Consider the following 8,833-nt stretch of genomic DNA (forward strand, 5'->3'; position numbering starts at 1 on the left):
GTACATTTGGCAACCTCTTGACCTTGACCTCCATTACTATTACTCCACCCACTCAGATCAGCACATTTCGTTAAATTTTCAAAATCTTTTATATTACCTACCTTTAATACCTTTGACTTAAGTACTTTTTACTTAAATCGATTGACTTTTGAGGTAAGTTGTAAGTAGATATCCATTCTTTTTTTCAACTAGACTTATCATTACTAGATTTCTGGTTATAATCCCTTTTCAATTTTGATTTCTCATGTCCGTACCTATGTCCGCCATTGAAACTTGAAACTACTGGAAGTACGTTACCGGCTAGAAGTTAATCCTTTCTTAAAGTGTTTTCCATGATGAAATGTTAACAAAAGGAGTGTGTGATTAATTATTTCAAGTACTTGGTAAGTGTTAGCTTAAGTGTTGATTGTGATAGATACTTGTCAAATGTGAAAGTTCTAGGTACTGGGGTCGTCTGGTTTTCATTCAACGACCATGTGCTTTTCGACTGTTGCAATTTGCACAATGAAATGATGGATCATGTGCAAATTAGTTTATGAATTAGAGCCCACTTGTTAATGTGAATGGCCCTGAGATACTTGGTGTCTTGACATGAGATTGATTTTCTAATAGTCCTGACACTTGACATAGTATCCCAAGTCCATTTACTTACCTGTATGTCAATTTTACAAGAGGTGTTCAAAGTTAATGGCCAGGGACTAAACTGACTAAAGTATGAAGTATGAGTTCAAGTCTGGATTAGATGAGATTTTCAAGTTGAGCACATTGCATACAAAGAGAAGTGTAGGGGCTAAAATTTCTCAACAGATCACCTGTAAATCTCTGTCAAATCCTATCCTGTGATTCCTGTGACTTTTGGGCAAGAATAAGTTGAACTCAATGGAATAAGTAAGCATTCTGAATTTCTGATTGGTTGATCAGAGTAAATATCTAAAATCAGTTTATGTTAAACCAAGTTGGAAGACTGTGGTCCTAGTCACTAATTTAACAATTGAACATGCCTTCTATAAAATAAAACAAAGATGAATGTGTGAAAGTTTGTCACCCAATAGAAAGGCACTGGGAGACTGGACAAGTCCATTTTAGACTACACCAATTCCCAACACATCACTGAAGTTGAGCAAAATTGTGTATGGTAAATTTGTACATAGGTAGGTGGTTGTCTTGTCTTGGATAACATGTTCTGTCGGCTAATTTAGAGTGCAGTCAGCCTTGCAAGGACATTGACTTGAGTGAGCTGGTGTGATAGAATTTTAGTGTTATGCATAGTTACTTCCTTACCTATAAGGAGGTAAGTAAGTAACTACTTGAAAAAAAAAGAGAGAGAGAGAGAGAGATAACATGACTTTTATTGAAGTTTTTTCAATCAAGAAATCTTTTTGATGAAATAGGTAAGTAGGTAGGTATACTCCTCATACTTTCCTTTGACTTCACTGACTTAAAAGTTTAGCTTTAGATGAGTAAACAGAGAAAAGTTCACAAAAATCAATTTCCACCATTGACAAAAAGAAAAATCTACCTACACAGAAAATAAACAAAAATAAATAATTATCAGGAGTAGAAAGTTTGGAGGAGTCACAAAAAAGTTTCAATGTGATATAGGGAGCAGATATTTTGATTAAATGTTTTCATGTGAAACAGGAGGGTCCTCTTCACAATATTTAGAATGTTAATACTCAATGTTACATCAAGAGCTCTTGAAAATTCGTTCATGTTTTTAACATCAGGTATTTGCTACTTATGTAGATATTTCTATAAATCCAGAGTTTTCGTTCCAATTGTAGCTAAGTAGTTAAGTTAAGTATCTACTGCAAAACCAGCGGCGATAGCACATTGAATGTACCAGTTCCCCACGGATCACTGAAGTTAAGCAACGTTGCGCGTGGTTAGTACCTGGATGGTGACCATCTGGGGAATCCGCGTGCTGCTGGGTTCCCGGCTTTACTCAGGCTGGGTGAGGTTAAATGGAGCAGTTGCAAATGGGTAAAAATTATTAATAAATGGTCGATTCCTTTGTATATACTACTACTACCTACTGCAAAAACAGTAAACACATACTATGAGTTCTACCTAACGGTTTGGGCAAGGTTATTGTCGTCCAAATGCGGCCCAGGTATACCTACATATTTGAAAAATGAACGATTTTACGAAAACTCGAGTTTTGGGCCACAAAAATTGGGTAGGTATAGACACTATAGACCTAAGGTTTTGAATGAACTGCGTAGGTACTTCGTGCAACCTACTGCTTATCTCTTTAGTTCTGAGTCTGCACCAGATAACCTAGGACACTAGGGACTACCTACTTGCAGAAAAAAAAAAGTTCAAGCGCCATTATTTTCATAACGTACCTAAATACATATTCTTTATGACAACTTGAAAGCGTTCGGAACGAGGGGAGTAAACCATTGTTAAGCTGTAATTCATGGGGAAAAAAATGCTCGAATAAAAATGAGGATGAAAATAAAGCGGTTCACTTTTATTTCCCTAAAAACACAGCGTGTGGGGATTCCCTCCTAAATCTAAAATACGTTCACATACATTGAGATTATCGGGGAGAAGGGGAGGGACTGGCTTAGGGAGAGAGTATTAACAAGATTTGCATACATAATAAGCCATGTTCCTCGCTCCCTCTTCCTCTTAGTAATTACCATATTCGCTATAATGGCTCCCCCCCTCCCTGTCTCTCCATTTAGAATTTGTGCAAAGAGAAATATTTAGGGCAGGGTTGTCCAACCTTAGGGCACCCGAGGGCCGCAAGAGACCAAGGTAGAGAGTTGGCGGGCCGCAAAAGCATACATAAGCCATGTTCCTCGCTCCCTCTCCCTCCTAGTAATTACCATATTCGCTATAATGGCTCTCCCCCCTCCCTGTCTCTCCATTTAGAATTTGTGCAAAGAGAAATATTTAGGGCTTTCGGTCAGAAATATCTTTCTAATATTATCATTTACTCTTTACCTTCACGTCCCTGCTTCTCTGCCTCCTTCTGTCTCTTTTGATCTCTATGTTTTATCTGTGTTAAACTTCTCCTTCTCTCTTTTTCTCTTTTGAGAGAGGGAGAGATACGTTAGCTACTTACACATGTGAAGTATTTAATAAAGTCCACATTTCGTTTGAAAGGTACTACCTGACGTACACATACATAAGTAGGTATTATGTACCCACCGTTATATATGTACATACTTACTTACATATTGTGTGTATTCAAAAAGGTAAGATTGAGCTTCAAGAAATTTGGATCCATCATTGTACCTCCTTGTCTGCCTCGGCACAAGACGTTTGTGATTTATGTACGTACAACACATAGGTACATGTTACATTAGGATTTAGGTATGAAATATGAGATGTGTGTCAGTCACACGTGGGTGTAACATATGTAGATAGGTTTACATACTGTTGTTACATTAGGATTTAGGTATGAAATATGAGATGTGTGTCAGTCACACGTGGGTGTAACATATGTAGATCGTTTTTATTTGTCACCTGTAGAGGTAACATCTTACGTAAACCCTAGATTGAAATTAAAATAAATTTTTTCCGTGTTCCTATTCTACCTATTATATATGTACATACTTACATACATATTGTGTGTATTCAAAAAGGTAGGATTGAGCTTCAAGAAATTTGGATCCATCATTGTACCTCCTTGTCTGCCTCGGCACAAGACGTTTGTGATTTATGTACGTACAACACATAGGTAACAAGTAACATGTTACATTAGGATTTAGGTATGAAATATGAGATGTGTGTCAGTCACACGTGGGTGTAACATATGTAGATAGGTTTACATACTGTTTGTGTACACTCTTGTTACCGATATTTACTTACGTCTCGTTATATTTACTTACAATGTGTTCTCTTGCATTGCAAATTGAGAGTAAACAGTAATCTGGAAAGTAGGTACCTACCTATGGGAAAAAAATACTGCTTGTCTTTATTGTAACTAGTATAAATAATGTAAATCTAAATAGTAGATACATGTATGTAATACATGTATGTAATTATTATACATGTATGTAATGTAATACATGTATGTAATGTATACATGTATGTAATTATTATATATTAGTATCTATGCTTGAAGGGTTATATTCAAGGAGGCCTTGAAGGATTATGTTCAAATTCAAACTTACTGCTTCTCTTTATTGTAACTAGTATAAATAATGTAAATCTAAATAGTAGATACATGTATGTAATTATTATATATTAGTATCTATGCTTGAAGGGTTATATTCAAGGAGGCCTTGAAGGATTATGTTCAAATTCAAACCCAGTTTCAACTAGATTTATTGTTTCTAATTGAGAATTTTTAATACCTCCCATTATACAACGTTAGTTTTCTAGTAGAGGTGGGGTGAGCGAAACAAAGATGGAAAAGCTATCGGATATGTGAGAGTGAATCTGAGGAAGTGAGGAGGAAAATGATGAGAGAAAGACACGAAGGAATGTGAGTGTGATGAAGGGGGTCAAGACAAGGTAATGTTAAAAAAAAAATACACAAGGATAGGAGACAGGTAAAAAAGGTGAGAGGGAGAAATGCAGAAAGGGAGAGAGAAAGAGAAATAAAAGGTAGGAGGGAGAGAGAGAGAGAAAGAGAAAGACTGAGAGGAAGAGTGAAAGAGAAAGAAAGGAAGGAAGATGGAGAAAGGAAAGAGAGAGATGGAGAAAAAGCTCTTACCGGGAATTTTATTATCATTATTTCCTGGTAGAAATCGGTGAATTTTCCAAGTCCGATATACCTACCGGCTACCCACTGTATCGAAATCCCCTAGATTTGAAATCAACAGCTCCTGCACTGGGCCTGGGCAACATGATTTCTGGTTTCACCCTTGACAAGACATCCAACCTAATCTGATTTGCAGTTTACCCGATCTCAAAGTTTTGAAAGAAAATCGGAGGTTTTTTCAATGTTAATTTTTTCAAACTTGTAACGGACTTTTTGAAAAATCCCACAACCACGGTTTTCGATCCTTTTTCGTTTGATAAACGAGCAGCAACACATTTGAGGCTGTGTTTTAATACACTGACTGGTCCGCTCGTTGTACTCTAGTCGCTTTAACTGCTACTGCTTATGGAAAAGACCAAGGTCTTCTCTTTCCTGAGGAAAGTTTCTTTAATTCTTCTTCTCCTAAAAGGGAAAGTGTTAATGATTAAACAGATGCTCTAAGGAAGAAGAAGACAAAGAAGAAAAACACTTCATTGTGTCGGGAAATTTTGCCAGATGTTTGCAAAACACAAGCGCTTTTTTTCTCTCTTCGCACTAAATTTTATTATTTTTTCCAATCATTAAAAAAAGTATTGAAGATTAAAAAACTTATTTTTTTCGATTAAAAAAAAGTGGGTTGGGGGGACAGAGAATGGGGGTAAACTTTTCCAACCATTTTCTTTTCTTTTTGAAAATGCACAAAATGATTATGAGCAGTTGAGTACCTACCAAAAAGCTCTTACCGGGAATTTTATTATCATTATTTCCTGGTAGAAATCGGTGAATTTTCCAAGTCCGATATACCTACCGGCTAGAGAGAGAAAGAGAAAGACTGAGAGGAAGAGTGAAAGAGAAAGAAAGGAAGGAAGATGGAGAAAGGAAAGAGAGAGATGGAGAAAGAGAAATTTCTGACAAGTACCTACCTACTCTTGATATATGTACTTACTTGTAACGTTTGTTTTGACGGATCTAATATTATGAGAGGTAGGTGCTTACCTACTTAGTTACACGTTTAATATTTTCAGGTAACATGCAGCAGACACAAAGGCAACATATTCAGATTACAGGAAGAAGGAAAGAGGAAGAAAGACAAGAAGGAGGAAGAAATCAGAAAAGAGGAGAAAGAAAGAAAGGTATACTAATTCCCCCACGAGGAAATTTCAAAATTTTGGGGATCAGTTTGAAGATCAGTCTGAACTTTGGTTCGAAGCAATTAGTAAGTTAGCTACCATTATTGTCAGAGCCTGTCAGCAACTTTTATGAGGAAGAAGGAAAGAGGAAGAAAGACAAGAAGGAGGAAGAAATCAGAAAAGAGGAGAAAAAAGAAAAAAAAAGGTACTTATACTAATTCCCCCACGAGGAAATTTCAAAATTTTGGGGATCAGTTTGAAGATCAGTCTGAACTTTGGTTTGAAGCAATTAGTAAGTTAGCTACCATTATTGTCAGAGCCTGTCAGCAACTTTTATGTATAGCCATAGCCACTTATGCATCTATTCGGGTTTAAATCTTTCAATTCCTGGAGGTGTCATTTTTTTCCCTTAGATTTTGGGTTGCTTCAAACGTGGAAAGAGCATTGTAATTTTGCAATGTAAAACGGTAAAGATTCGGATTTCGGACCAACCTCAGCGGTGTAAGTGGAGTGGTTAGCGCAGTGATCTTGAGATCTGGAGACTTGTCGTTCGAAATTGAAACGTGTATTAATCGAAATTTGTGACAATCATTCTTGCTCAACACAATTATGACTATTTTTCTATTGAAAATTTACTTGAGTGATGATGTTCTCTTCATCCAAAGGATATCAAGTTTACTACCTAATCCTGTATAGGAAAGTACTTATACTCGGCAGAAAGACCATCCTGGAGGTGTCATTTTTTCCCTTAGATTTTGGGTTGCTTCAAACGTGGAAAGAGCATTGTAATTTTGCAATGTAAAACGGTAAAGATTCGGATTTCGGACCAACCTCAGCGGTGTAAGTGGAGTGGTTAGCGCAGTGATCTTGAGATCTGGAGACTTGTCGTTCGAAATTGAAACGTGTATTAATCGAAATTTGTGACAATCATTCTTGCTCAACACAATTATGACTATTTTTCTATTGAAAATTTACTTGAGTGATGATGTTCTCTTCATCCAAAGGATATCAAGTTTACTACCTAATCCTGTATAGGAAAGTACTTATACTCGGCAGAAAGACCATCATGAACTATGCAGAACATTTTCCACAGTTAGAAACTGCAGAGAAGAAGAAAAAAGACAGATGTTTTTTTTTTTCTTCATTCCTTTCAATATGATTACTTCAACTCCTACTTCGTTTTTCCCAACACAAGATAGGAAAAGTTGTTCTACACTGCTTCTTCTTTCAACTTTGGAATGTTTTCAAAGATATTTTTGACTACACAAAACTTGAACACAACTTTTCATGGATTAAGCTTAAAAAAAGGGAGCAAGAAAAAATACTTTCCACGAAAAAGAAGCTTTTTGAGAAATTTCAAGTTGAACTTTTTTAAGCCATTATGATAATTCTTGTTAGTGCTTCTTTTTTACGCTCTTGTTCCTTGGTTTTACATTTTTTTGCTGTCGAAAAACCCGATTTTTCCCTTTTTTTGGTTAAGCTATAATAAGGTGAAACGTAAAAACCTTGAATAGGTAAGTTTGGGTGTCATCTTATCTTGGGTAGTGAGTCGTAACTCTTGTCAGGCATTCCCTACATTTTAAGCCATTATGATAATTCTTGTTAGTGCTTCTTTTTTACGCTCTTGTTCCTTGGTTTTACATTTTTTGCTGTCGAAAACCCCGATTTTTCCCTTTTTTTGGTTAAGCTATAATAAGGAGAAACGTAAAAACCTTGAATAGGTAAGTTTGGGTGTCATCTTATCTTGGGTAGTGAGTCGTAACTCTTGTCAGGCATTCCCTACATTTACCCGATTTTTCCCTTTTTTTTGGTTAAGCTATAATAAGGTGAAACGTAAAAACCTTGAACAGGTAAGTTTGGGTGTCATCTTATCTTGGGTAGTGAGTCGTAACTCTTGTCAGGCATTCCCTACATTTCTCGAACCTCGGCCCATGGACAGAGGCGAAAGTCCTGATTTTAGCGAACTCCTTTTCAGCTTTTTTAAGCTTAGCCTTGAATTGCGGAACTTTGATAATGAATAACTGCCGTACCTTTATAGGGCTCAATCTACATTTATACGGAAAAAATCAGGGTAAGTCCTGTAGGTACACATACATAAATATATTTTATCAGGAAACTTCTACATAGGTAAATAGAACTCAGCATAACATAAAGCTTTCAAAAATTACTCCAAAATGGAAAGCTAATGCGTAGGGCTCAACCTACATTTATACGGAAAAAATCAGGGTAAGTCCTGTAGGTACACATACATAAATACATTTTATCAGGAAACTTCTACATAGGTAAATAGAACTCAGCATAACATAAAGCTTTCAAAAATTACTCCAAAATGGAAAGCTAATGCGGTTTTTTTTCAACACGGCTGGTAGTGATGGTAAAAAACGGAAGGGGGACGAGTGACTAAAAGTGGGGCGAAGAGGATTCAGGTCAGAAGTTTTTCAACACGGCTGGTAGTGATGGTAAAAAACGGAAGGGGGACGATTGACTAAAAGTGGGGCGAAGAGGATTCAGGTCAGAAGCGGACGAAGGAAATTACCAAGGAGATTGCTTTTGCTTCATTAGTATTACTCGTATTTTAACGATATTATAAAGGAATTTCAACGGGTAGGGCTTCAAAAAATTTGGGGTCCAGCACCCTCTCGGCATATTCCTGTGACTTTTGGGCAAGAATAAGTTGAACTCAATGGAATAAGTAAGCATTCTGAATTTCTGATTGGTTGATCAGAGTAAATATCTAAAATCAGTTTATGTTAAACCAATCTCGGCATAAACCCTCAGTACATCTGCTCATGCAAAGTACGCTAAGTTATAAGAATGACAAATCGCAGAAACTGATTTCTGTAGTAGTACCCACAAAAAATAAGATTTATGTCCTCTAATGGCATGTTCCGTAGACTAATCAGAAGCCACGACCATAGGACGGACCTGTTGTGTATGATGGTGGTTTCGAACCAGTGTATTTCGGTTTTCCAATATCCAATATTGGCTAGAGTGAATTGAT

At 36.6% G+C, this 8,833-nt stretch overlaps 1 pseudogene; it reads left to right on the plus strand.

The window, feature by feature from the left end:
- Nucleotides 1–1,815: 1,815 nt before the first annotated feature.
- Nucleotides 1,816–1,933, plus strand: LOC113472365 (annotated as a pseudogene).
- Nucleotides 1,934–8,833: the final 6,900 nt, after the last annotated feature.

This window comes from Diaphorina citri, unplaced genomic scaffold, assembly GCF_000475195.1.
Source record: "Diaphorina citri unplaced genomic scaffold, Diaci psyllid genome assembly version 1.1 scaffold5161, whole genome shotgun sequence".
NCBI lineage: Eukaryota > Metazoa > Arthropoda > Insecta > Hemiptera > Psyllidae > Diaphorina > Diaphorina citri.